Here is a 27,003-nt window from a genome sequence, read left to right as displayed (position 1 = left end):
GAAAGTGCTAAAGGATATAACTGCATGTACATTTAAGTGTATAAGATAGATAACCATATTACTGAGTTTTGTTGGATTATTGAACAGAACTGTTTGCAGTCTCACTGTTTGAATGTCCACTTTATATGATTTAATTTTGTAACTTGAACAACTATTTCTAAGATGACAATATGTAAGCTATTAACTAGTGATTTCCTACTATTTATTTTTTCGAAATTCTGTATAACTTGCATCATTTTTCTGCTTTTTTTTTCTTTTTCTCCTTAAATAAAATTTTAGAAAAATGAAAAAAAAAAAAAGAAAATAGTAAGTAATCTAAGGACTCGGTTTTTTATTAGGCAACAATTATTGCTTGGTAGAGAGACACACCAGTTGGGAAAAACAATATTCCCTAAAGAGCAGATGAAGAAAGGAAAAGGCAAATGCCACAGTAAAGACAGACCCTTCCTTGGGACCCTTTGGCACTTCTCATTCATCTCATATAATGGTTATGATAGATTATCCTGCCACCAGTCTATTCTCTTCTTTTCTCCTTTACAGGATTGTAATTAAATCCCCAGAGTGGGCGGCAACATGGCAAAGTGGAAATACTAGAGGATTTGAAACCAGACAGCCGTATTCCAACCCGAACCTTGTCACTTTCATGTATGTGACTTCAGAGAAGTCTTTCACCTCTCTTAACCTTTGTTCTTTATAAAATATGGATGACAATGCTTACTCCAAGAGACGATTTTAAGATTAAATGAACTAAGTCAAGAATATGAAGCTAATGTACAGTAGACACATAAAAATACATTTCTCTCCCAACTCCACCGCCATAGTAGATCTTTAATTCTCATTTTCACATTTCTTATATGGCCGGTGCTCAGAGTAGGCTAAATGCAGAGTAGTCACATTGCAGGATTATACTTCAATTCTTCCCAGATCATGCTGCCTGGAATAATTTGGTCTGTTTTGTAGTACACAGTAATTTTACTCCAAAAACCATTTATAATGTTTGATTCTAATAGGAGCTAAGACTAGAAAGTATATTCAAAATGAGCCTTCATCTGTAGGAGTTCAAATTTAGTGAGTTATTCGTTTGGTGACTCATCCCTGTGGAAGGACTTAAAAGGAAATTATCCAATGGTATGGTGAGTGAGGCCATTAAACTTGAGTTCTACAAGAACACATTTTTACAGCTAAGTAATTCCTTCAAGAGAATGCTTTGCAATCCCATCAGGGCTTTAGGTAAACACTGACACCACAGTTCAAATCAGGAACCTTATCAGAAGAACTATCTGGGGAGAAAACATTTTATTCTGTGCTCACAAAACTGTGTTTTATGTTAGTGAGTTGGTCCTTCAAGCATGACACAAATGAATAGATTTAAAACTGGATCAAAGGTGTAACAAAATCCCTGTTTATATACTTTTATATAAACCTCAGCTATTAGGAAATGACAGCCCTGGTTGTGATTCAAAATGAGATTATTTAAGGCAGCAAACTAGAAGCTTAGAGGAAAGAGATCCAGTGACAGACAGCTTAGACTATGGCTACAAGTCATCTTCCAAGGACAGAATGCCCACTCCCATAGAAAGCGCAGTATGGAGTCAGCAACTAAGGACAAATATAATGACCCAAAGATGCAGGTTGGCAAGGAGAGATGGAAAACTCAAGCATGCCTTAGATCATCAAGATTAAGAAACTCTCTAATTAAAATTGAATTGGAGTGCTCAAAAATAAATTTTAAGTAGACAAGGGTTAGGGAAAAACCCTCTTGCTAATAATACTATTAGTTAAGGTTCTTCAGAAGAACAGAATCAATAGAAAACATATGTATAACCATACAAGGAGATCTCATTAGTAGGATTACAGGATGAAAGGCAGGAGAGTCCACTATGGCCATCTGCCCTGGGGAGCTGGAATATCTTGCAGTATTCATCCTAGAAGTTAGATGCCAGGAAAAAAATATCAAGGCTATAACACCAGTCCAAAGTTGAAGGCCTCCAAGAGAGCTATTAGTGTGAGTCTGTATTGGAAGGCTGGAGAAACTGGAGACTGCAGCTCTTCAAAACAGTTGCACTTCCTTCTTTCATTTTTATTCTATCCAGGCTACGAACCTATTGGTTGCTGCCACCTACAACTGGGTAGGTCTGCCTCCACTTAAGATTTTTAGCCTACATGTCAATTACCCACAGGCACACTCAGAACTATACTTTTTTAATCCACCAGGTGTCTCTTAATTCATTCATGTTGACATAGCACAGTTAACACCCCCATATTGTCACCATCACTGTCACTGTCACTAAATCCCTTTCTTTCTCTTGTACTCCACTCTCCAGGGCCAGGAACCATTCCTGTATTTCTTCTTGTGTCTGTAATGAAAAAATATTATCAAGTCCTCAAGTTGGCCAGACATTGTGCAAGGCACATTACATTACAAACGTGTTTTCTATTACAACTACATCCAGAATTATATATTGCCATTGGACTAATTTTGAAGATAAGGAAATTAAGACTTATATAAAGTAAGGATGGGCCTTCCCATATTCACTAAGAGCTAAGTTGAAGAAAAGGCATATCAACTCCAATGTGTGTGATGACAAAGTTCTTGGGGTGTTCAAGTTTTATAAATTACCCCTCCAGCTTGTACTTAGATTTTATAAATGTGTAAGTGTTCAATTTTAAGTTATTAAATGCTCATGAAATGAAAAATCTTTTTAGATTTAAGAAGCTACATTTCTAATGGTGAGATTTCTGCTGAGGTGCAGTGATAACAGAAGCACCTGGAGGTGAGAAAATCACCCTAGTTGAACTCAAATTATATCCCATAGGTGGTTAATGTGGCCAAGTCACAGGGCTAGATGGAAGAAAGTAGTTTAGAACTTGAAGCTGAGCCTCAAAGTGGTATGGTTGAAGGAGAATGATAAGGTCAGACAAAAACTGTCTCCAACTTAACCTCAGGAAATGGGAAAAGATTGGGAACACATACCAGAATAGGAATAAGAACTGGATATGCTGGTGCTCAGCTATCCTCCTCCCTAAAATGTAACCTAGGACTTTATTATTCATGAGCATAAATGTTGCCTAGGTTATTTTCAGTTTTTTAAAAAAGTAATTGAGCATATCTTTTTCACCATTTTAATACAAAGCTATTATAATCTCACATTCCAGTGGTCTCCTAACTGCATGGATATAGTCTCTGTACACTTACTCTGAAATTGTTTTTCTATTGTTATCTTACATTACAGTCACATCATAATGTCATGTTTAAAGGTTCCCCCTACACTTGTAATGAAATCGTTTTCCAGTGCAGAATGGCATCATATTGGCACTTTAAGCAGGGTATCCATCACCCTGTATTGATAGTTTTCACAACAAAACACCCTATTTTAGTGTCTGTGAAAGTAAATAGCTGTTGCCAGTGATCTGTTCTTCCATTTCAAACTTAAATGGTCTCATCTGTTTTATTTTACCTTGCAATTTTCACACCCATTGTGGTATGGGCCAAATTTATACCGGTTGCTTTCAAATGAGGACTGTCATTCCACTGGCTCATAAAAATGTTTATATGACAAGCCACTTATCTGTTTTGCTTTGGCCTTTGTAGAATAGATAATTCCATATGGTCTGATAACCAATATACTTTGGCCACTCCATTTGTAAGACTAATGTGGATAAGTGTTTCTAAATCAAAAGAAATGGATATCGAAAAGTGATATGTGCACTAAAAATTCATAACACGGTAATAGCAAACATAAAACTCCATCTCCAAATGGTTGCATATGAAAATTTTAAATGGTGTTTTAAGTCAAATTTCATGAAAAGTAAGAGATTTAAGGAAAACACTGTGTGTTGTATTGATTATTATAAAGATCCAAGCATTTTATTTAATTAAAAAAAAACACCACCATTGTTGGTGGTTAAATTTGGAACAGGTAACAGTTTGGTTCGAAACTCCCTTTCAAAAAATTAAATGTTACACAACTCCAGTCTAATACAAACTAACTCAGTCTTGGAAGTCAGCCAGGGCAGTGTGAGTCCCCTGACAATAGGCCTCACTTTTGAGATTTTTCTATTCTCTGCTGTTAAAAGAGCCATTACTGCCTCTGACACAACTCCTCTACCGCTGTCTTGACAGCTCTTCGTAGGTCAAACTAGAAGTTAGAGGAGCATAAAGAGTATAACAGTGAAAATTTTTTACAATAAAAGATTTCTGCTAACGTTTTCAAACTTGAAGAAATTTTGCATTCAATTGGAGCTGGGAGGCAATGGTTCGGCTAAGCCTTCAATTTATATAAAACTACTTCGCTGTCTTTAGAACTTAACACAGATAATGAGGCTGAGGCAACCAACAGATCAGCTGGGTCCAAGTGTTAAATACCACAGATCTGCTTGGGTGAGGTGTTTGTGCTTGATCTGATGTTTAAATGTATTTCTGTCAGGGAATAGGTGTTCGCAGCTTCAGCAATGATTTTTGTTCTTGGGATACCCCAAGAACAGATAATAAATTCCTTTAAATGCCCCCACAAATTTGAATTCATTTTATTTAAAAACCAATTATTTGATCTCCACAAGAGAACATGGCATGAGTTGAAAAACCAAATCAAGTATGAGATAGGGTTAAGAGTCACCCCACAGTGCCCAGTTCAAACACTACTACCTTGGTGTGAAGCTCTCATGGCTCTCATTTCAATATTATGTTTGAAATAAATCTTAAATTTGAAGATAAAAATGCATATTTGAATGACCACACATGAAAAGTTTCAGTGTGATTTAAGATACAAAATTAATTTCAGGTATCTGAAAACTATGTTGGAGGGTGAGGAGGGCTGGCAGAAGGGTATCACTATACATTTCTTGTCTCTGAATTTCTCTGCGTTGTAGCTCTAATAAGCATTTAATCTGCTTATAAGCAGTGCTCTCTCCAGCCCATAGAAGTAACTGATAATCCCCGACCTCCTCTAGTTTTCAGAGGCTCAGCCTCTCATTCATGAAGGTTGACATTGCCCTCCCTGCCCCCTTCACTGGGAAAATCTAATCCAGTTGATCTAGATTTTCACCTCGATCTTGCCTGACCCCACATCTGCCCCAAATGATAGCACTGCCTCCTTCCTTCCTGTACCACAGCTCCAGCTAAACTTTTCATGGAAGCAGTATCCATTCATTCCCATTCACAACTCCATCACAGCATCTTCTGCACTGTACCTCATCATCCTGTAGGCAATGGCATCCTTAATTCTGTTAATAATTACATCCTTCTTAATAAAATTCTCTCTTTGACTTCAATCATCCTCTTGAATTCCATTAATCTACTCTGATTATGCCTTCTCCCTTTTTGACATGAAATTCTCTTTTTCCTCCTACTCCTTCAGTGATGTTTCTTCACCTTCCCAATGTTATTCTTCCATGGCCTTTATCTACCACATAAATGTGGATGTGTCCTTTATCTCCAACATTGACCTTGCCCCTCAAGTTCTGATTTAGGCATCAACTGATGCACTAGTCAACTCTATCTGAATGTCTTGTTGACATCACAAATTTAGCATGTTCAAAATAGCATTTATCAATGTCTCTGAAATCTCTCTCTTCCTCTTGCATTTTCTTTATGATTGGTATCACTGCAATCACCTGAGACATCCCAATTACACTGTTAGGAACTGTTATAGTTTAAGAACTGGTGGTCAACTTAACGCCAGCTGGATTATATCAGCATGGCACTGAGTGCAGATGCTCCACCTGAGGAAAGTTGCCAGCATAAATAGAGAGGTGGAGAAGGAAGGCATTAATACATTATTGTGTTGAGGCATTGAGACATTGTGGATTCTCCTACATATTGCTGTTTGAGACGTTAGATTCTCCTGGAGAAGTTTTGGTCCTCACATGAGTATTGCTTCCCGGCTCCAAAAGGGAAGACATGCGCTACTTGGTCTCCAGGATGAACTTCTCACACTGGCTTCCTGGCAGGTACCTGACTGTGCTTGTCGTCAGAGGAGCTCAGGGCCTCCGTGTTGCTGAGGACAGCTGTGGTGTTTTTCAGGACAACCCCCGTCTTTGTTGTGAGTGTGGCTTCTCAGCTCCAGCATAGAACCCTCATCCCACTAGCACAGCACCTTCACCCTGCTGGCATGGACTTTCTGGCTTCCACCACTGACCTTTGGGGCCTTCCCAGCACGGATCCATAAAAGAGACTGGCGTGAGTCCTTCTTGTGGGCTCTGGACCTCCAGTTGGACTCATGGAGGCATTGTCATGAGCTCTGGGTTTTCATCTGGACTCATGTGGGACACTGCTGTGGGATTTAGGGCCCTGACTAAATATTCTATGTTTTTGGTGTTACGGATAGATTTCCTGCATTTTCTTGTGTAAACTCCCAGTGACCATTATTAAACTAATATTATAAACTCCATGTCCTGATTCTAATTGTTCTCTGCATAACCCCTAACTACAACAGGAACCATCTTAGACTGCCTACATCATACTCTACATTAACCAAGCATTTTTTACTCATTTAAAATTTCATTAGCAATCATAGTGTCCTTTTCATTACTACTGCTTCTGCCTTAGCTAAAACCCTGGCAATTACTAGCTTGTCTACAGCCAATAGTCTCTGAATCTCTCCTTCTATTTAACATAGAAACTTCCACAGTGATATGCCTAAAGGACAACTCTAACCACATGATCCCCCATCTTACAACCCCCTAATTGCTTCCTTCACTAGTTTTCCAAGTCCTTTCACATTCTATACTTTGCATCAAAAATTCTCTGCCTGCATTGATCTCTCCAGATTCACCTCTCACTTCCCCTGGCTCTTGTTATATGATCCAAAAATACATCATAGTTTCTCACAAACAGTATACAACTTTACATATCTATGACTTAACTTGATTCAAGAAACTATAGTAGATTCCTTTCTCTATTTTGTCTTTGATTTACAGATCAGTGTGGGTAGCTGGTGGGCTTCTTCAGACAGTGCACTTATTAAGTGCACTCAGCTAAAGGGACATTATTGAAACATAGCTAGTAAAGTAAAAGGCAGGAAATGATATGAAGGCAACATAGAGCCAGGCCTGTGGAAGAACCTGAACATCATACAGCAATTCAAGTAGAGCAATGGTAATAGAAAACACTCCACCTCCACTTCTACAGTTTCCCTTCCAGAAGTCTCTAATGCTCATGCTAATTTGTTCTGTCTTTATAATGGGCCAGCTGTAGACAGTGATTCTGCTTTACTGATTTTGCCACGATTGATTTCTTTACAATACCACATTATGGCTTCTCTCCTTTCTAACTCATGGATGTTCATTGTCTGATCTGTTTTACATCATTCCTACTTTATCATTTCTTGTATAACCAGAATATAAACTATCCACAAGAGAGGATCAGACTGGTCAAGCAACTTCTACGCATGTAAACCATGCATATCTCTTGGAGTTGTGCTCGCCTTCATCATTCCATAGTCCACCTTGAGAAACATTCTTTTCCTGAGTGGGACAGTCCTATAAAGAAATGAGTATATTCTGGGACCTTTCAAATGGGAACAATTTAACTGATAGAAATTTTCCATGACTTGTAAACTCACTTTTTAAAGCCTTGTCTGATGATTTCCATCATCACAATAACAGTCACCTTTTCTTACTAAGCATGCCCAAATCTTTTTTCATTCTTATAGCAATCCTGGACCACAGTCACTATTCACACCTTACTTAGTGAGACTCCGCAAGGGTAATTACTGGGTTCAAGGTTGAATAAGTGCCTAATAAATGGAGAAAAATTCTAATCACAAACTGCTCCATGCCTAACGCTATGTACCTTGCTAGATGCAGACTATGTTTCTCCATCTACATGTCACCAATTCGTAACAGACAACTCTGTAATAACTGCTGCTTTGGAACTTCTCTTAATATTCAGTCATTTCTTGTTCACTAGAAGAATGCAGTTGCATTTTTTGATCCAGTCATATGTGTGAGAAGAACTTCCTCTCAGAATTCCTGTCCATATCATTCTTGGTCAAAAATTGATCAAAGTTTAAAACTGGCAGAATGATATCCTCATTAGTCCAGCTCTCCTCTCATTGAAAAGATGTCTTCAGTGTAGAAATAGCCCAGCAGCACTTTTTCTTTAAAATGAAACTGTATATTAAATATACAAATAGGCTGACATCCAAATGACTTTTAAAAAGAGAAAAATGAATGTGAAATTAAAACTTTTGTTGACTGAGTAAAAAGGACAGAAGAGGTCATTTTTTAAATAAATGTATATAGGATATAAATGCTCATTTGCATTTATAGCAAGTCATAGAGTAGCAAAAATACATGCTACACTGTGACTACAAATAGGCCTTCTTTTTCCTTTTTCTTTTTTTTGTAATATAGAGTTTATAGCACTGAAAAGCTAAAGGCCATGAGCAACTACACACACACCAGCTTAACCCAATTCAAATAGCGCTCAGAGGTGCTGAGCTGACGGGAATTCTTTGTCAATTCAGTATGCTATACAACTAAACACAATTTCCAACATTGTACTTTTGCCCTTTTTTTCAAATTGCATTCACTACCACAACTGCCCTCTTCTGTTAAAGGTGAGGGTAATAACACTTCTTCCTTTAAAACAGCAATGATATTACCTAAAAGAAAAAGACAAAATTTGCAAATTTTTCTGGAATGCTCAGTGGAAACCAATCTTTATTCCATTTGTCCCAAAGCTGGCATCTCCCAAATCACTAGCTGGGGATAATAGCATGCAAATTTTACATTAAATAAACTTAAAGCATTAGAACTGATGCAAAGTACTATTATTCAGACATACTCTAATTTGAAAAGGGTAAATCAATTTAAACCATTTTTGTTTAAAATCAGCTTTTTAGGCTGTATACTCATAGTGGTTGCCAAGTTTCAACCAAAGTGAATGTTAAGGTCTATGTTATTAACCCTTGAAAAATGAGCTCTATCATGGAAACAATGACAGACCTGGGCACTACCAGGTGCAACTGCTGAAGCAGACAGTCAGTCAAGTAAGAGTAATACATGGCTTCTTCATATGCAAATCACATAATACGTGCTTACCTTTAAAGGGCAATGTCAGATTCCTGTAAAAGTGTTTAGATACAAATACCTTTTTTAAGAAATTGAATTCATTTATACTGAACTCTCTATGGTTGACATACCATGATAAATCACCTCATTACACAGGCAGTAACAAATATGGCCATTGAGGATGAGTGTGATCATATAAGACTACTAGAATTCTACTATGTCTTGCAATGACCCTCAAACAAAGATACCTGTAGAGCACAGTCATAGTTTTCCTAAGCATTAGCACTTCACACCCAAAATTTATCCAAACAAGTTTTGTAGTATTTACATTTCCTTCTTGAAATAAAACTACTGTAGTAAATTTTTCAAGGCAATGTCTGTGAATTTAAAAACTCTAAGTCTTCTTTGAAACATGTCCAAAGATTAGAAAATATAAACTGATATATTTGTATCCTGAAAGGTATCACTAAGTGGCCTTCTGTGGTGTTGAGGATATCTTAAGTCATAATTTAATGAGTGTGGAGGAACATCATAGGAGAGGGCTATACATTTAAAATATTTACACTTTATTCTATGTAAATAATTTCTTAATTTTGTAAAAATTTAAAAATCAAACCAAAAGAAAAGCACCCTAAAATCTTGAAGTCACGTAACAATGACAGCTCCTAGCCAATGAAAACTTGTAAGTATCACTTCCCAGGTTGGAAATTCATGTCCTGTTCACCAACCCTTGCCTCCCAAATCCTTTTTTAATCTTCCTGTGCAAAAATGTTCAAGGAGGAATTCTTCCTGGTGTGAATTTACTATTCATATCTAGAAACATTCATGCTAAAATGAGATTTCCAAAAAAGATTATGGCATTTTCACAGAGAAGCAAGATGAGAAGTTGTCCAGACAGCTGGCAGAAGAAAAGGACAGAGAAAAAGGAAAATGAAAATGTTCTGAAGTATACACAAAGCCAGGGATCAAAGATCCCTGGCTTTTCTATCCTCTGAAGTCCCCACAGGCTTCTTGATCCTCAGTTCATCCTTCCCACCATTATTCATAATCTTATAACCTGCGCCTCTCACATCCCAGTCACCCAGTCTCACCTGCTCAATCACCTGGTATAGGATAAAAGAAGCTAAGGAGTCCCCAGCTGTGCTGTCAGCCAGAGACAAGAGGCACTGTTACAATAGCTCAGTCTCACATTTCAAAATCAAATTGTCCATTTGATTTCCAATTTATTTTCAAGTTAGAAACTTTTCTGACCCTTGGTAAAGAAAACTCAAAGCGTATTCAATATCCATGTTTATGCAATGCACAAACACCTGAGTATATGGCAAATGTAGTTTCCGTAGCACACGTCATTTCTTATTTAATTCATCTAGCCCAACAGAATTGGTAAAAATGAATGTAACAGTAGTAATATTTCATTTAGGTCCATTGGCATTTCTCATGATGGACATTAAAAGATGTAATATATATAATAAATGTGAGAGTAGGTGGATACACAGACATGCATTTCACTCCAAGGTGCATTAACAGAATGATAAATTCCATGTATTAAATCTACAAGAACCAAAATACTTTGAGTTAAGACATCTGTACAGAATTAGGTGTCAAATGAAATGTCACAATCAAATAAAACATTCCTTTATGAGAATCATAGGAGTTTCAGAGCTAGAAAAAAATCTTTGAAATCATCTAGCAAAACTTGCTCATTGATAGATATTTAACATGAGTTTTTAAAAGATTAAAAGACTTGTATGGGGTCACGCACCTAGTTAGCAGAAAAGCCACAATGTGAACCTGTATTTCACAGATGAAATATTCTCTCCACCATATCATTAGCAGTATCTACTGATGAAGCAAACATGCAGAAGGGCCCCCTGATTGCTCTCAAGTGGTCATTTCACTATGTCCATAGATGCTCTCTTGGATATGCTCGCAATTCATGGCACTTCTGCTAATGTGTGCAATCTCTTCTCTTCTTAAAGACTGTAGCTGGAACCAAATTGAAGTCTTTAGATCCTAGAGTACATAATGCAAGTCCAGTGATGGAGCTGAACACTGATTGTTTATATTCTACATGGCTATGTTCACAGGCCCAATCATCCTAAGAAGCAAGATCAAGATTGTGTTTACTTAACACAGTATCTCCTTCATAACTAAGCCAATGTAATCTAAAACTGGAAATTAAAGAGAAATATTACATCTCATAATATCTTAAAACAAACTTAAATCTATTTCAGCTATTTTCCAAATCTATGTCTTCATTCACCCAAGTCAAGTAACTTCCCAGTCCCAGAACACTCTGGGGGCCACAAAAATGGCTTCAAACTAAATCACAGGTCTAAAAGATTTTTAAGATAAATCTAATCTCTCAAGAGAATATGAACAGAACAACTGTTCTGTTCTTCACTGAAATATCTGACATCAGATTATCAAAGACCCAGTTGAAAGGCAGAGAAAACATTAAAATATCCAACACTGTGCAACTTGTGTTTAAGAAACTGAGTTTTAGTAACACAAACCTCAGCTGATTCTTCAGTGTAGCAGTATAAAAGTCAATCTGTGTCTGTCTCTTGGCTGAAATGTGGCTTGAAGCCCAAGATAAAACTGATAACACAATATAGACTCAAAACAATTTACCACAAAGATAATAAAATAGTGCAGTAGTAGTAGATGGCTAGCCTGGTGTGGTGGCACATGCCTGTAATCCTAGTACTCGGGAAGCTGAGGCAGGAGCTCGGCATAAGTTCGAGGTCAGACTGGGCTCCACAGTCAGTTTAAAGTCAGCCTAAGCTACGTAAGATCCTATCTCACTCAGGAAAAAAAGTAGTAAATGGCTAACTAATACAAATGATTAAAAGAGTCAATGTAAATATTTGCATTTAAAAATTATCAAGGAAACAAAAAGACCAAAAAGTCAAGGTTTACATAGGACAGGTTGTCTTTTGTTCTTTTGTAGATATATGCAGTTGAAAAATCATTAGTAACACTACTTTGGATACTAGCAAAATTCCTGTCAACTGTTTTCTAAAGGTAATGAACCTGTGAGAGAGGTAATGAACCTCACTGAAGAGGCCTGCTATTAAATGTTCCCTAAAAAAATGGAATGAGATTGTTGGGGTGTTCTGTGAGCAATGTAAAGTTTGCCTGTACATAGTTAGAAATTTTAATCACCAGCCCCAAAATTATGATTTCACTAAGCAAAATAAAATAGAAGCCAATCTAGTACACATGCCATACCACCATTTTTTAATCTACCTTATTTTTAAGATTTCCCTTTTTAGAAGTAGATTTGGGGAAGAGGAGTAAAAAGAAGAAATCTCAGATGACAAATGCCCAGCCTTGACAACCCAATCACAAACAAATTAAATGTCCATCTCTGTCACAGCAGGCAACCTTGGCCTGGCCTGGGGGAAATGCACTGGTTGTTCAGAACAAATGTGTTGGAAGCTAATCAAAATCTAATGAATCCCTCACGAAAGCAGCTTCCTTAGTCACATCTATTAGAAGAGTACTGAGTTAAGGGGAGGCACCAGCCAGTTGTTTTCTGGGATTGCAGCTACATAACAAAACTGGACACACCAGGAAAGCATTCCAGCAAAGTCTGTTTTCCAAATCTTCCACTCACCTAAGTGTCAAAGTGATACATTTGCTGACCTGTTTCACAGTGTATTTGACTGTTGACATGTAGGGAGTGAAAAGGCCAGAAGGGAAAGTTAAGCGGGATAAAGGGAAAAGAGGTAATTTTGATTTCTACATGGCGACTACTTGTAATTATTTTATCTGATCAGCTCTGCTAGTTTCTTCTGCATTTTCCAAAAAGATGAAAAAGGAAAAAAAAGAGATCTTGACAAAAGTGAGTTTGGCTCACTGAGAGAAAAATTAGGGAAACTACATCCTTCACAATAGCATCTAAGAAAATGAAACGCTTAATCAGTCTAACAAAGGAAGAAACACCTGTATATTGAAAATTACAGTACTCTGAAAAGAGATTAGAAAATAGCAAGATATCCTTTGCTCTTGGATAAGAAGATCCAACACAGTGAAAATGACCATATTCCCAAAATTTTTGTACAGATGTAATACAATCCAAGTCAAAATACCATGAGCACACCTCACAGAACTAGAGAAAACATTTGTAAAACTCATCTGGAACCAGTAGAGACCTAGAATAGCAAAGGCAAACCTAGGCAACAAAGACAAGGCAGCAGGCATCACAATCCCTGACTTGAAATTATACTACAAAGCTCCGTGATAAAATCAGCATGGTACTGGCAATAAAACAGACCTGAGAATCAGTAGAGCAGATTAGAAGATGCAGACACAACTACAAAGACACTCAGCCACCTTATCTTTGACATAAGGGCCAAACATTCACTGGAAAAAAAGATTGGTGCTGGAAAAGTTGGCTTTCTACATGTCAATGACTAGGACTAGACCCAAGTCTGTCACCATGCACTAAACTAAAGTTAAAATGAATCAAAGATTTATATATTAAAACAGAAACACTAAATATACTGGAAGAAAAAGTATATAGAAATCTTGAAGTATATGTGTAGGTAGAGAATTCATGACTGCACAGGAAATACATCAAAGAATCAACTTATTAAAAATCTTATTTAAAAGTTTTTTAAAATAGCTATCTCAGATATTTCTCCTGTACATTGCAGGTGTCAGACACTTCACAAAAATTACCTCTAAATTTCATGATTGCCTGGCAAAAAAAGGGTTGCCATTTCCATTTTATAGATAAAGAAATCGAGTTTCTTTCCTATTAACTTGTTTTGAAGTCCTGTAATACTCCCACGATCTTGTTTTGACTGATTAGACTCTGTTCCGTTCTGTATGATAGTATCAAGTTTGAGGGTATAGGCAACTACTTTGAAAGCAATAAGATTCACTAAGATGCCCATTCTGGTTTGACTATTATTTCCTTTGGAAGTCCTGTAATGTTTATAATGTTTAAGTTTTATTGGTCTTGTTCTCTACTGTTTTGTTCAACTTTATAATACCTAATGAGATAGACAATTCTTTTTAAGGAAACAAGAGACATTATGGTAACCATTGTTGATAACCTTGTACTCTGTTTTTACATCATGTGCTATGTCTATCCTTGGTTTTGACTGACAGCTTTGTTTTGTCATATTTGACTTTATTCTCCTCCAAAAAAAAGTAGTAAGAACTAAGGAGTAATAAAACCCAAAATGTGTAAATTTGGTTGTAAAAAAGAGAGGGAAAAAAGTGCTCTAAAGGATACAACTGCAAGTGTGTTTAGGGGTGTTAAATAGCTGACCATATTAATGTTTTTGGTTGGATCATTGAACACAACTGTTTGCAGTCTCTCTGTTTGAATGTTCACTTTGTATGCTTTGATACTGTGACTTAAGCAACTATCTCTAAGATGATAATGTGCAAACTATTAACTGGTGATTTCTTACTGGTTTTTTTTTTTTTTTTTTTTTTGTAGTTCTGTATTACTTGTACCCTCTGTTTTGTTTTTTTTTTTTTCTCTTTTTCCTTTTAAATAAAATTTAAAAAAAAAAAAGAAAAGAAAAGAAATCGAGTTTCCTAGAAGTTCATACCTTACCTGAGGCCAACCACAGAATTAAGCAATGATAAAGAAAAATTCCAAACCAAGGCCTCAGCTGTCTAACCTCAATCAAACTCTAACTCTCCCTTTCCTCCTTTTCCCCCTTCTCCCCTAGTTGCCTCTCTCAAGAAAATCTTATTATTTGTAGTTCCAAACAATGCAAACTAAAACCTGCCCCATACTAGCAGCATCTGTACTCCAAACAACATAATCAGCAAGACAGGTGAAATCACTTGACTCACTTGTCAATTGTGTAATTAAATAACAAAATAGGACCAAGTCATGTACATGTAAACAGTTTAGGGCTCACTTTCTTTGAGGTATATTCAGCTTTGCACAAAGACTGATCATTCTCACTTATATTGGCAAATCAATCCCATTTTCACATTTATAGTTCCTAGAAAAGCTCATATGAAATGAGCTCATATTTCAATTTTGCCCACCATATACACACATAAAAGTATATCTACTTCAAACTACACTATATACATTAGCACTGAATATTGCAATGAAGGGATATGTGACATCATGTCCAATTGATTGCTATCTAAAAGTTTTGATTGGCCCCCATGGGAATTTACCATTGAAAGGCTGTTTTTCAATACTGTTTTCCAAAAGTATAGTTTGAAGAGGTGAAGAATCTGAGAAAATAAAACTAGAAATTGAACTTTGGGTTAAAATAATGACTGTCTTTGCCACCACTTTTACTCAATATAGTTATAGAAACATTAGCCAGGGAAATTACAAAAGAGAAAAAATAAAAGAAAGAACAATAGGAAAGGAAGAAGTTAAATTATCATTATTCACAGATGATATGATACTCTACATAGAAGACCCCAAAAATTCCAAATACACTTCTAGATTTAATAACTAAATTTAGTAGCATAACTGGATACAAAATAAACATGCAAAAATCAGTACCCTTGCTGTACATGAATAACAAATTAATTGAGAGAGAAATTAGGGAAACAACACATTTCACAACAGCATGCAAAAAAATGAAACACCTAAGAATCAACCTCACTAAGGAAGTAAAAGATATTTACATTGAAAACTACTTTGAAAAAGGAGGTTGCAGAGAAGGTCAGAAAATGGGAAAACATCCCTTGCTTTTGGGTAGGAAGAACCAATATAGTGAATGGCCATACCTCCAAAATTGTTATACAGATTTCATACAATCTCTATCAAAATTGCAACATCAGGACTTTAAAGAAAATGGCAGAGTGCCTCTCCAAGATTCACTGTCCAGACACTGGAATTAAGGAAGAAAGAGAAGAAAGAGAAAAGCAGGTACACTGTGGATCCAGGAAGGAGCTAATGAGTGAACTGAAGCCCATAGGGAGAGTGAGGAGACAAACTTCAACAAAGAAGAAGGAGACGGCAGGTGACACCCTCCTGTGTCAGGATCAATGCATGGAAGGACCAACACACACCTACGGACACACAGTGACTGCTGGCAACCCCAGAGCCCTCCACAAAGAGATATTGCCATACAATAAAGGAGTGAATGGCATGGACTGTACTGCCTGGTGAATGGAGTGGATTTTGTCATCCGACAGGAAAGGGCAGTTGGCCAGAGCCACTTGGGAGAGGGGCCACTAAACTCGGAACAACTACTTGTTTCACCCAGAGGCTTCCAGCTGAGTTCAAGCCCACAGAAGGTATGCTGACTGCTGCAGACTGCATAGATCTACCCCAGTCTAATGGCTAAAAATCAGCATCAACTTCAGGGGAAATAAAGGTTCTGGATCCCGGAGATTACCCAGTTCCCCACTGTAAATCTACTGCTAGCTGGTGGTAAGTCAACACAGATTTGGACTCTGTCTCCACAAGTTGTCTACCAGTGACAGTAGAGACAAACCTTGAAGATGACTTTTATTTTTCCTCTCTCTCCCTCCCTTTGCTTTTCTTTTGGGGGGGGGGGATGTTGGGATGGGTCTTCACTGTTTGATCTTGTTTTTATATGAGTGTAAAGATGGTTTCTAGTTTTTTTTGTGTGTGTGATTCTGTTTAGCTCTTCCTCTCATTTCTTCCTTCACTCTTTTCCTTCTGTCTTCTGCACCAGTTTCCCAAAGTTTACATGACTATTCTTTGTCCTCTGGCCTTGATTATAATCTCTTCTTTTATTTCTTTATTTTTTCCTCTACCGCCTTTTAAATTTTCTCCCTTGAGGCTAGAATTGGCATATTGAGTGTTTATTTACTGCATACAATTATCTGGTTTGTTTTAGATTTTTGTTACATAATCACAAATCTAGTCCATACTTGATAAAGGTGGAAATTAATGGCTACCTCAAATTTCTATTTTCTAGGCTATATTTGATGCTATTGTTATTGCTGATTGCACATGCCAAAAGTGACACGATTGTTCTAACCAGTGGTTCTTCTTGGTATTCCAAGACAGAGATTAGCTAACAGTCATAGCAAAAAATGTGGGCCAGTGCCAAAGAACCAGGGGCTGGGCCAAAAAAGGAGTAACTTCTCATCCCTAATAAATTGAAGAGGTAGGCTCTTGAAACAAACTCAAAATTCTAAAGCCAGCTACACCTGGAAGACATTTCTAAGAAGCAGTCATTTCCTAAGTGTTCTAAATACTATCAATAAAGCTATTCATCATAGGCAATTTATAAGCATCAACCTAGGAATAAACTAAAAAAAGGAAGAAAAATAGAGAAAAACCAAAGAACAAAGAAAATGAAAAAACACTTAAACAAGATGTAATCCCAGACATTCAGTTCACCAAAAGCCATCCACCTGTCCTCTCTGAAGTGGTAACAACAAAGCAAATGAACAAGGTGCTAGAAAAAATCAAATCAGAAATAATTTCTCAGAAAACTGCACAGATGGTAACCACAATGAAAAACATGCTTCATCACTCTAGAACAGATACAGATTTAAAAAAAAAAAAAAAAAACAGAAAAGCTCAGGAAAATTATGGAAATCATGAATGCCCAACATAGGAAAGTAATGAATCCTTAAAACACATTCAAACAGATGCCCAGGAGACTAAAAATTCCATTAAAAGCATCCACAGTACAACAAACCAATGTGAGGACAGAATCTCATACAGAGAAGGAAAGGATTGTAGTTAGCAATAATGAAAAGTAAGATTTCTTAGAAATACCAAGGGACCACAAGAAATCAACCCAGCAGATTCTATCTGACAAAAGAAAAATAACTTAAGATTGGAGTCAATAAAAAGCAGGAAATAACACAAACGGTATTAAAAAAAAAAAAAAAACCTGTTCACAAACATTGTGGTAAAAAACAGTAAGTGAATCCTATAGAACTCCAATTAGCCAAGATCAAAAAACTCTACACAAGGTATACAGTGGTAGATTCCATAAATTCAACACAAGCACAGAATATTAAAAACTCTTAGAGAAAAGAAATAAATTGCCTATAAAGGAAAGTCTATCAGAATCACAGCTGACTCCACAAAACAAACCCTCACATCAAGAAGAGCTTAGAGTGAAGTATTTCAAGCTCTAAAAGAAAACAACCTCCAACCCAGACTGATGTTCCCTGCAAAACTATGTTTCAAAATTGGATAAATAAGGTATTTTCATGACAAAGAACACCTGAGGAAATTCATCAACCCCACCAAACCAGCACTCCAAAATGATCTGAAGGACAATCCAGAGATAACAAGGACTACAACTCTATGAACGCTAGCAGAAGGAATCCACCAAGCAAGGCAAACAACTAAACAAAGGGGGATTTAAGGGAGCCAACAATGGGAAAATAACATGACAAGGATAAGTCTGTACATAAAAATTATAACCATCAATGTTAATGGTATCAATTCACCAATCAAAAGAAACAGACTGGCAGATCCATCAAAAAACAAGACCCTACAATATTCTGCATACAAGAAACATAATTAAAAAAGAAATTCATAATATAACGAGGCATTATGGTAGGCATTATTGATCTACTTGTATTTTGTTTTTAAGTCATGTACCATGTTGATCCTTTTGTTTTGATTGACTCTATTTTGTTTTTTCTCATTTGATTGACAAGAACTCAAAAAGAAAGCAGGGGTAGCTGTTCCATTCGGAAACAAAGTGAATTTCAAGCCAACACTGATTAAGAGACACAAAGAAGGTCACTACACCCTTGTAAAGGGAAAAATCTATGAGGCAGAGATAACAATCATAAATACATATGCAACAAATACCAGTGCATCCACTTATATAAAACAAATAATGGACCTGAAAACTCAAGTAACTACTACTACCATTTTTTGGGGGATATCAATACCATACTGTCACAAATAGGCAGATGAACTAGACAAAAATCAACAATAATATATTAGAACTGAACGAAACTTTTGAACAAATGGACTTAGTACATGTCTATGATGTGTTCTACCCCACATTAAAATACACATTCTTCTCAGTTGGACACAGGACATTCTGCAAAATAGACCACACACAGGTTCATAGAACATGCTTAAGTAAATGTAAAAAAACTGAAATTTTCCAAGCATATTATCAGAAATTTATGCAATGAAATTGGAAATCAGTGGCAAGAGAAACCACAAGAACTTCATAAACACATGGTAATTAAATAACACCCTCCTGAACAGCCAATGGGTCATTGACGAAGTTAAAGAAGAAATTAGACTGTTTCTACAATTAAATGGTAATGCAAATAAAACATATTAGAACTTATGGGATAGAAGGAAAGCAGTCTTACAAGAGAAATTTATATCAGTGAATACTCATATCAGGAAAAGAGAATGAGCTCAAATAAACAACTTAATGTTGAACTTCAAGCTTCTAGAAAAATAAGAGCTGGTCAAGCCCAAAACTCATATGAGGCAGGAAATTATAAAGATTAGAGCAGAAATTAATGCAATTCAGGCTAAGAAAACAATACATAGAACCAAAGTTCTTTCTTTGAAAGATTAAATAAAATTGACAAACCCTTAGCCAACCTTATCAAAAAAGGAAAGAAAAGGCTCAAATGCAATTAGGAATTAAAAGAATGAAACCACAATGGACCCTCCAGAAATCCAGATCATCTGTACCTACTTCAAGAACTTGTATTCTAATAAGATGGAAAACGCAGAAGAAATGGAAACCATCACAGATACATATGAATTACCTAAGCTGAATTAAGAAGATATAAAAATCCTAAATAAACCAGTATCAATCAATGAAATTGGAGATGTAATTAAAAACCTACAAAGAAAGAAAAGTCCAGTGGAAAGCAGTGCCATGCACAGGCCGCCTCTGCACTGGAACTCAGCCTCTCCCCATGAATCAGTGTCATTTGTGGACCTGCACTAGAGAGAACAAAGCCACACCAGCAAACAAGCCCAGTCTGGGAAGCAGCGCTATGCATTTGCTAGACTGGAAGAGAGACGCATCAGCCCCTTTTGGCACACGATGGCAAGCAAGAAGTCCCACCCCCCAACACACACCATAAGCAACAGGCTTATACATACAAGAAAATGAAAACACAAATACAACTTACCGGAATCTGTGGAATGCAATGAAAGCTGTCCTCAAAGGAAAATTTATTGCACTGAGTTCACACATCAGGAAAACAGAATGAATACAAATAAATAACCTGATGTTATACCTCAAACATCTAGAAGAAGAAGAGCAAGTCAAGCCCAAAGCCAAAAGAAGAGATTATAAAAATCAGAGCAGAAATCAATGCAATAGAGACTAAAAAACAACCCCCCCCAAAAAATCAATGAATCAAAGAGTTGGTTCTTTGAAAGAATAAATAAAATTGACAAGCCCCTAGCCAACCTTATTTTAAAAAGGGAAGAAAAAGCTCAAATTCATGCAATAAGGAATGAAAGAGGAGAAATCACTACAGACCCTATAGAAATACAGAAGATTATCAACACCTATTTCGAAAACCTCTACTCTCAACGGTTTGATAACACAGAGGAAACAGACAGATTCCTAGAAGCATACGAAGTACCAAAGCTAGATCATGAAGATGTAAAACTGCTGAATAACCCAATTTCTATTAATGAAATAAAAAACATAATTAAATCTTTACCTACAAAGAAGAGCCCAGGCCCAGACGGATTCACTGCAGAATCCTACAAGAAATACAAAGAAGACCTAATGCTGACGCTCCTCAAACTATTCAATGAAATTGAAAGGGAAGCAGTCCTTCCTAAATCGTTCCTAGAAGCAAATATTACTCTAGTACCAAAACCTGAGAAGGACCCAACTGAAAAAGAGAACTACAGACCAATCTCCCTAATGAACCCAGATGCAAAAATACTCAATAAAATATTGGCAAATAGGATGCAGCAAATCATCAAGAAGATCATACACCATGACCAAGTGGGATTCATCCTAGGCATGCAGGGATGGTTCAATATACGTAAATCAATAAATGTAATACACCATATCAATAGAGCCAAAAGTAAGAATCACATGATCATTTCTATAGATGCAGAAAAAGCTTTTGATAAGGTCCAACATTCATTTATGATAAGAACCGTGCAGAAAATTGGAATAGATGGTCTTTACCTCAATATAATAAAGGCCGTCTATGACAAACCAACAGCCAATATCATACTAAATGGCCAAAAATTGAAGGCCTTTACTTTAAAATCAGGAACAAGACAAGGATGTCCCTTATCATCGCTCCTATTTAATATAGTACTGGAAATACTAGCCAGAGCAATTAGACAAGAGAGAGAAATAAAAGGCGTAAAGATAGGAAAAGAAGAAGTTAAGCTATCATTATTTGCAGATGACATGATACTCTATATAGAAGATCCGCAAAACTCCATTGAAAGACTCCTAGATATAATAAATAAATTCAGTAATATAAAAATATAATAAATAAATTCAGTAATGAAAATAATATAATAAATAAATTCAGCTGAATATAAAATCAATACTCAAAAATCAATAGCATTCCTATACATGAACAACAAAGTCACAGAAAGACAAATAAGAGAAGCCACACCCTTCACACTAGTAACCAAAAAATGAAATATTTAGGAATTACTCTCACGAAAGAAGTGAAAGACCTATACAGGGAAAATTATAATACCCTGAAAAATGAAGTTGAAGATAATCTCAGAAAATGGAAAGATATCCCTTGCTCATGGATAGGAAGAATAATATTGTGAAAATGGCCATTCTCCCAAAACTTTTATACAGATTCAATGCAATCCCAATAAAAATACCATCAACATACCTCACAGAACTCAAGAAATCACTCCTAAAATTCATCTGGAGCGAGAAGAGACCTAGAATAGCAAGGACAGTTCTAAGCAACAGACTTATCTGGAGAAACACAGGATGTGATGTAGCTATGGAGGTGAAAAGCAATGGGATGGCTGTGGTGCCTTGGTGTTACACTAACATTGCAGGCCTAGGGCCAATGGTCTGAAAACAGGTTCAGAGGATAGCAGTACACAGTGTGGCATCTAGGGGGGAATCTCCTTCCAAGGGTTGCAGCCACTGTTGATTTCATATGGTCTTGGTTTGGAAGTCCTATATTGTTTCCATTGTTTCATTGGGTTGGGTTTTATTCTCTTTTGTTTTGTTTGATTATGTTAAATCTGATAGCAGGAGCAGCTATTTCAAAGATAGCAAGATACATTATAGTAGCAATTTTGGATTTATTATCAGCTTGTTTTGAAGTCCTTTATTGCATTCATTGTTTTGTTGTTATTATTTCTATTTTATTCTGTTCAGTTTGATTTTCTTTTTTTTTTTTAAGGAGAAAAGAAAAAAAAAACAGTGAAAGGGTACAAGTTATACAGATTTACAGAAAAAAAAATGAACAGTAGGAAATCACTAGTTAATGGACTACATATTGCCATCTTAGAAATAATTGTTCAAGTCACAAAATTAAAGCTTGTAGAGTGGACATTCCAACAATGATACTGCAAACAGTTCTGTTCAATGATCCAATAAAACTCTGTGATATCATTTTCTATCTTATACACTTAAATATACATGCAGTTATATAGTTTAGAGCACTTTCTTTTCCTCTCTTTTGTACAATGACTATTACACATTTTGGGTTTCATTGCTCCCACGGTTCTTATTGCTTTTTTGGAAGAGAGTAAAACCAAATGTGACATAACAGAACAGAATCGGTCAAGTCCAAAGGGTGGACATAATAGATAATGTAAAAACATAATACAAGGTGATCAACAGTGGTTACCATAATGCCTCCCCCTATCTCTAATAGAATTGCCTATATCATTAGTTATAATACAATTGAACAAAACAGTAAAGAACAAAACCGACAAAACCAAACCATTGGAGACATTGTAGGTCTTCAAAAGTAGATAAAAGTCAACGAGAATGGGCGTTATAATGAATCTCATTATCTTCACAGCTGATGCCTAAACTTTCGAACCTGATACTATCCAGCAAAACAGAATAGGGGAACATCAGTCAAAAACAAGATGGTGAGAGTAATACAGGGCTTCAAATCGAGATAATAGAAAGTCAAAGTGGGTTACTATAATATATCCTGCTATTTTTTTCCCTTTAATTAAACGGATAAAAATAAAAAAGTAAATAATGGAGTGGAGATTGGGATAAAAGAGAGCATAACAGCGAAACAGTGCAGATCAAAACATAACCATTTAAGCAGAATAGTGTTTCACCACCAGATAATCCTGACCTAAAAGTACTTACCATATTGACTCTTTCCTTGAAGTCCTTGAGTACAACTTCGTATACTGTAGCATTAAGTATATCAAAACAATGTAAAACCATTTAAGAGAATGACAGCATTACAGAGTATTTAGAATCGACTAACAGAAAATGAACAATGGTTTCTGTATAATCTCCTTGTCTTTAAAAGTTTTTGCTTATACTATCGTACATAATAAAATCCAATAAGATACAACCTATTTAGACCATTGGAGACAGAAGAACAAAAGCTTGATGAGACTTCAAAACAAGATGATACTAAATCAGTATTACCTATTAAGATGTCATTTTCTCCAAAATAGCTGTTCCTATCATCCAATCTTCTCTGTCTCATTTCTGTTGAGCTCTTTTTCTGTCAGTAGCTGTCAGTTTGTCTTCTTCATTTTGTTCTCTGCTCCATTCGTTGTGGCCTCCCCGCCACTATTTCTGGATTCTTTGTATTTTTCTTTTTTTAGAATATCCTGCAATACTTTCTGTAGAGTTAAATTGGTGGTTGCAAATTCCCCCAGTTCCTCTTTATCCTGGAAGCACCTTGTTTTCCCATCAATTTCCAGGGACAGTTGTGCAGGATATCTCAATCTTGGCTGGAGATTATTATCTTTCAAAGCTTGAATTATTTCCCCCCACGCTCTTCGTGATTTGATGGTTTGTGCAGAGAAATCTGCTGTAATTCTGATGGGTGTCCCCATGTAAGTGGTCTGTTTCTTGTCTCTGACAGCTTTTAATACTCTTTTCTTGTATTGAATTTCTGGAATTTTTATTATTATATGCCTGGGTGTTGCCCTGTTTGGGTTGTAGGTAGCTGGGGTCCTGTATGCCTCATACATCTGAGTATCTTTACCTTTTGCTAAATTAGGAAAATTCTCCTGGATTATTTCTGTGAGTAGCTTTTGTAGTTCACTTGTTTGTGTCCCTACTTCTTCTTTTATGTTCTTAATCCTTAAGTTATGGCTCCTCTTATCATCTTCTTGTCTTTGTATTATTGCTGTTTGTTTCTTTGTTATTTTTAAGAAGTTTTTCATTTCATTCTCCCATGTTACAAGTCTGCCCTCCAGTTCAGACAGTCTGTCCTTAGTTTCTTTCAAGCTGTTATGCCAGTCTTGGATAGACTTCTTAGTTTCTTGATAGTCCCTTTGAACCTGCTTCACGTACTCTATGCTTTCTCTGTTTTCTCCATCAAACAATTCTCCCCTCTTTTTCTGTTCTTCCATTCCACCATCTGTTTTTTCCTGGGTGGTGCTTAGCATTTCTCTAACTACTCTGCATACTTCTAGCTTCAGGTCATTGATAACTTCATTCCTGAATTGGTCTATGAGGCTCTCTATATGGCGCTTTGTCTATTGGTGCGGTGTCCGCTATTGCCTGTTTCTCAGAATTGAGGGCCGAGGAGTCTTTCTTGTTGCTGCCTTTTCCCATATTCTCTGTTCCTTATATATGCAAGCTTACATAGGAGGCCCAGCTTCCCTCCCTGTCAGCCACAGCCTGATCAAATTGCGCTGGCTAGGTGTTCCCGCCCACCGCAGCGCACCAGGGAGTTACAGACTAGGCAGCCTACGCGGGAGTCGCCCCTCCGGGCCACTGTCAGGCTCTGGGATCTGGGTTGGGCCAGCCTACCGAGTCTGCCAGCAGTGTCACGCAGGCCAGCCACTTTTCACCAATCCCGTCCAAGAGGGGAATGTGTGGCTGGAGTCGCCACCACGCCCTGCTCCCGCAGGACTGCCCGAGCCCAGAAAGTCCTCTGCTGGAGTCAAACTGGTAGAGTGTCAGTTTCTGTCACTCACCTCACCACCAGTCAGTGTACGCCTCCCTGCCCGTCCTGTTTTCGACTCCGTTCGCAGACTCCCGTTCTCAGAGCTTCTGTGTGTCTCTCTCCTTGCCGAGCCGCTGTAGAGGCCGCCAGCCGTGCCGCGGCGGGAAACCCAAATTGCGGCTTCCAATGGCGCGGGGTCTAGCCTCCACACCGAGGCTTTTCTGTTCCTGTTTTAGCACCAGGACTGCATTCCAAGTTGGTTTCTCTCAGCCCAGTTTGTTCCTGAGTCAGCAGAGCATATCTCTACCGGCTTATGTCTCCTTAGTCCACACCATTCCTGACTTCTGAACCAAGCCTTTCAGAGAGCCTCTGTAGTATCTGCTATCTGTCCGCCATGTTCTCAAATACCCATTCAGTTTGATTTTCATTATATCCAAAATTACTGCAGCTATTTTGAAGATCTCAAAAGGCATTCCAGTAACTATTGTTGATCTTATAATGTCTTGCAGTCCTGTATCTTTTACACTGCTTTGATTTGATTGTTTTTATTGTTTTATCCTCTTTAAAATAAAATAATTGAAAAAGAAAAGAAAATCCCAAGCCCTAATGGATTCACTGCTGAATTCTACAAGAAACTCAGAGAAAACCTAATACCACTACTTCTCAGACTGTTCAATAAAATTGAACAGGAAGCAGTACTCATAAATTCATTCCTGGAAATAAGCATTACCTTGGTACCAAACCCAGAGAAGAACCCAACTAAGAAAGAAGTATAATCCAATTACCCTAATGAACATAGATGCAAAAAAATCCTCAATAAGATACTAGTAAAAAGAATACAATAAATCATCCAGAAAGTTATATACCATGATCAAGTAGGATTCATCCCAGAGATGTGGGAATGGCTCAACATATGCAAATCAATAAATTTAATACACCATATTAACAGAACAAAGGATAAAAACCATATGAACACTTTAATAGATACAGAAAAACTTTTGACAAAGTCCAACAATCCATTATCCCCCCAGTTCTTACACGGGATATGGAATGCAGAGGATGCTACATAGATCAATAAGGGTTTGATTAATTTAATCAATTAATTGAAGGTAGAAGATAATAACATAACACAGACTTCAGCAAGTTCTAGTTACATGAGCCAGTGTGAGACCACCTCTTTATCACTTTGGACAGAGGGTTCAGCAAAGAGCTTGGGTGCATTTTTAGCCAGTCTCTGCATGTCTATAGATTGGTTCTCTAGAAGAAGCCTCTTTCCTTCTTTCCAGCTCTCTTTTATATCCAAGACAGAACAAAACACAACAAAATGCAGGAGCCTTTATAGATATTCATTATCTTCCAATTTCCTTCTAATCCTAGATTATTGCCACTTATATGAATTGATCTCACCTTATAAATGCCTCACGTGACAAAATATATTACATACATATCTTTTTGGATAGATGATAGGCTTATACAGGAGTCTAGAAGGTATACAACATTTTTCTCCTATGATGGCAGTCCCTCCAGTCTCCAGTCCTCTCTCTCTGTCTCTCTCTCTCTCTCTCTCTCTCTCTGTCTCTCTCTCTCTCTCTCTCTCTCTCTCTCTCTCTCTTCCCCCACACACACACCCTCCTGTGAGTGTGGGTGTGGGTGTGTGTCTCTGTCTCTACCTTTTATGTATTCCTGTTTTCTCTGTACAGTATCCCACATCCCAAGCTTTGGATGTGGGCTTTTAGTCAAATGATTCCATTCAGTTTTCTCTCAGTTTTTGAGATTCCAGAGTAACTGAAGTGATCAAGAATAATGAGCAGTCCTGGGTAAGCTCAGAAATAAATAGGTTAAAGATAAATCTGATCTTCATTTGATCACATATGAGAGCAGAACTCTTCTGACATACTTAGGCAGGCTTTCTGATTTCTTTATTTCCACAAAGAATCTTTTCCAGGCAGCCATCTATGAGTTGGGGCTCCAGAAAGTATAGTTGCAGTC

This window comes from Cavia porcellus, unplaced genomic scaffold (genome assembly GCF_034190915.1).
Source record: "Cavia porcellus strain 051 isolate PalLab524CR breed Dunkin Hartley unplaced genomic scaffold, mCavPor4.1 scaffold_1, whole genome shotgun sequence".
Taxonomy (NCBI): domain Eukaryota; kingdom Metazoa; phylum Chordata; class Mammalia; order Rodentia; family Caviidae; genus Cavia; species Cavia porcellus.
Note: the sequence above shows the minus strand (reverse complement) of the source record.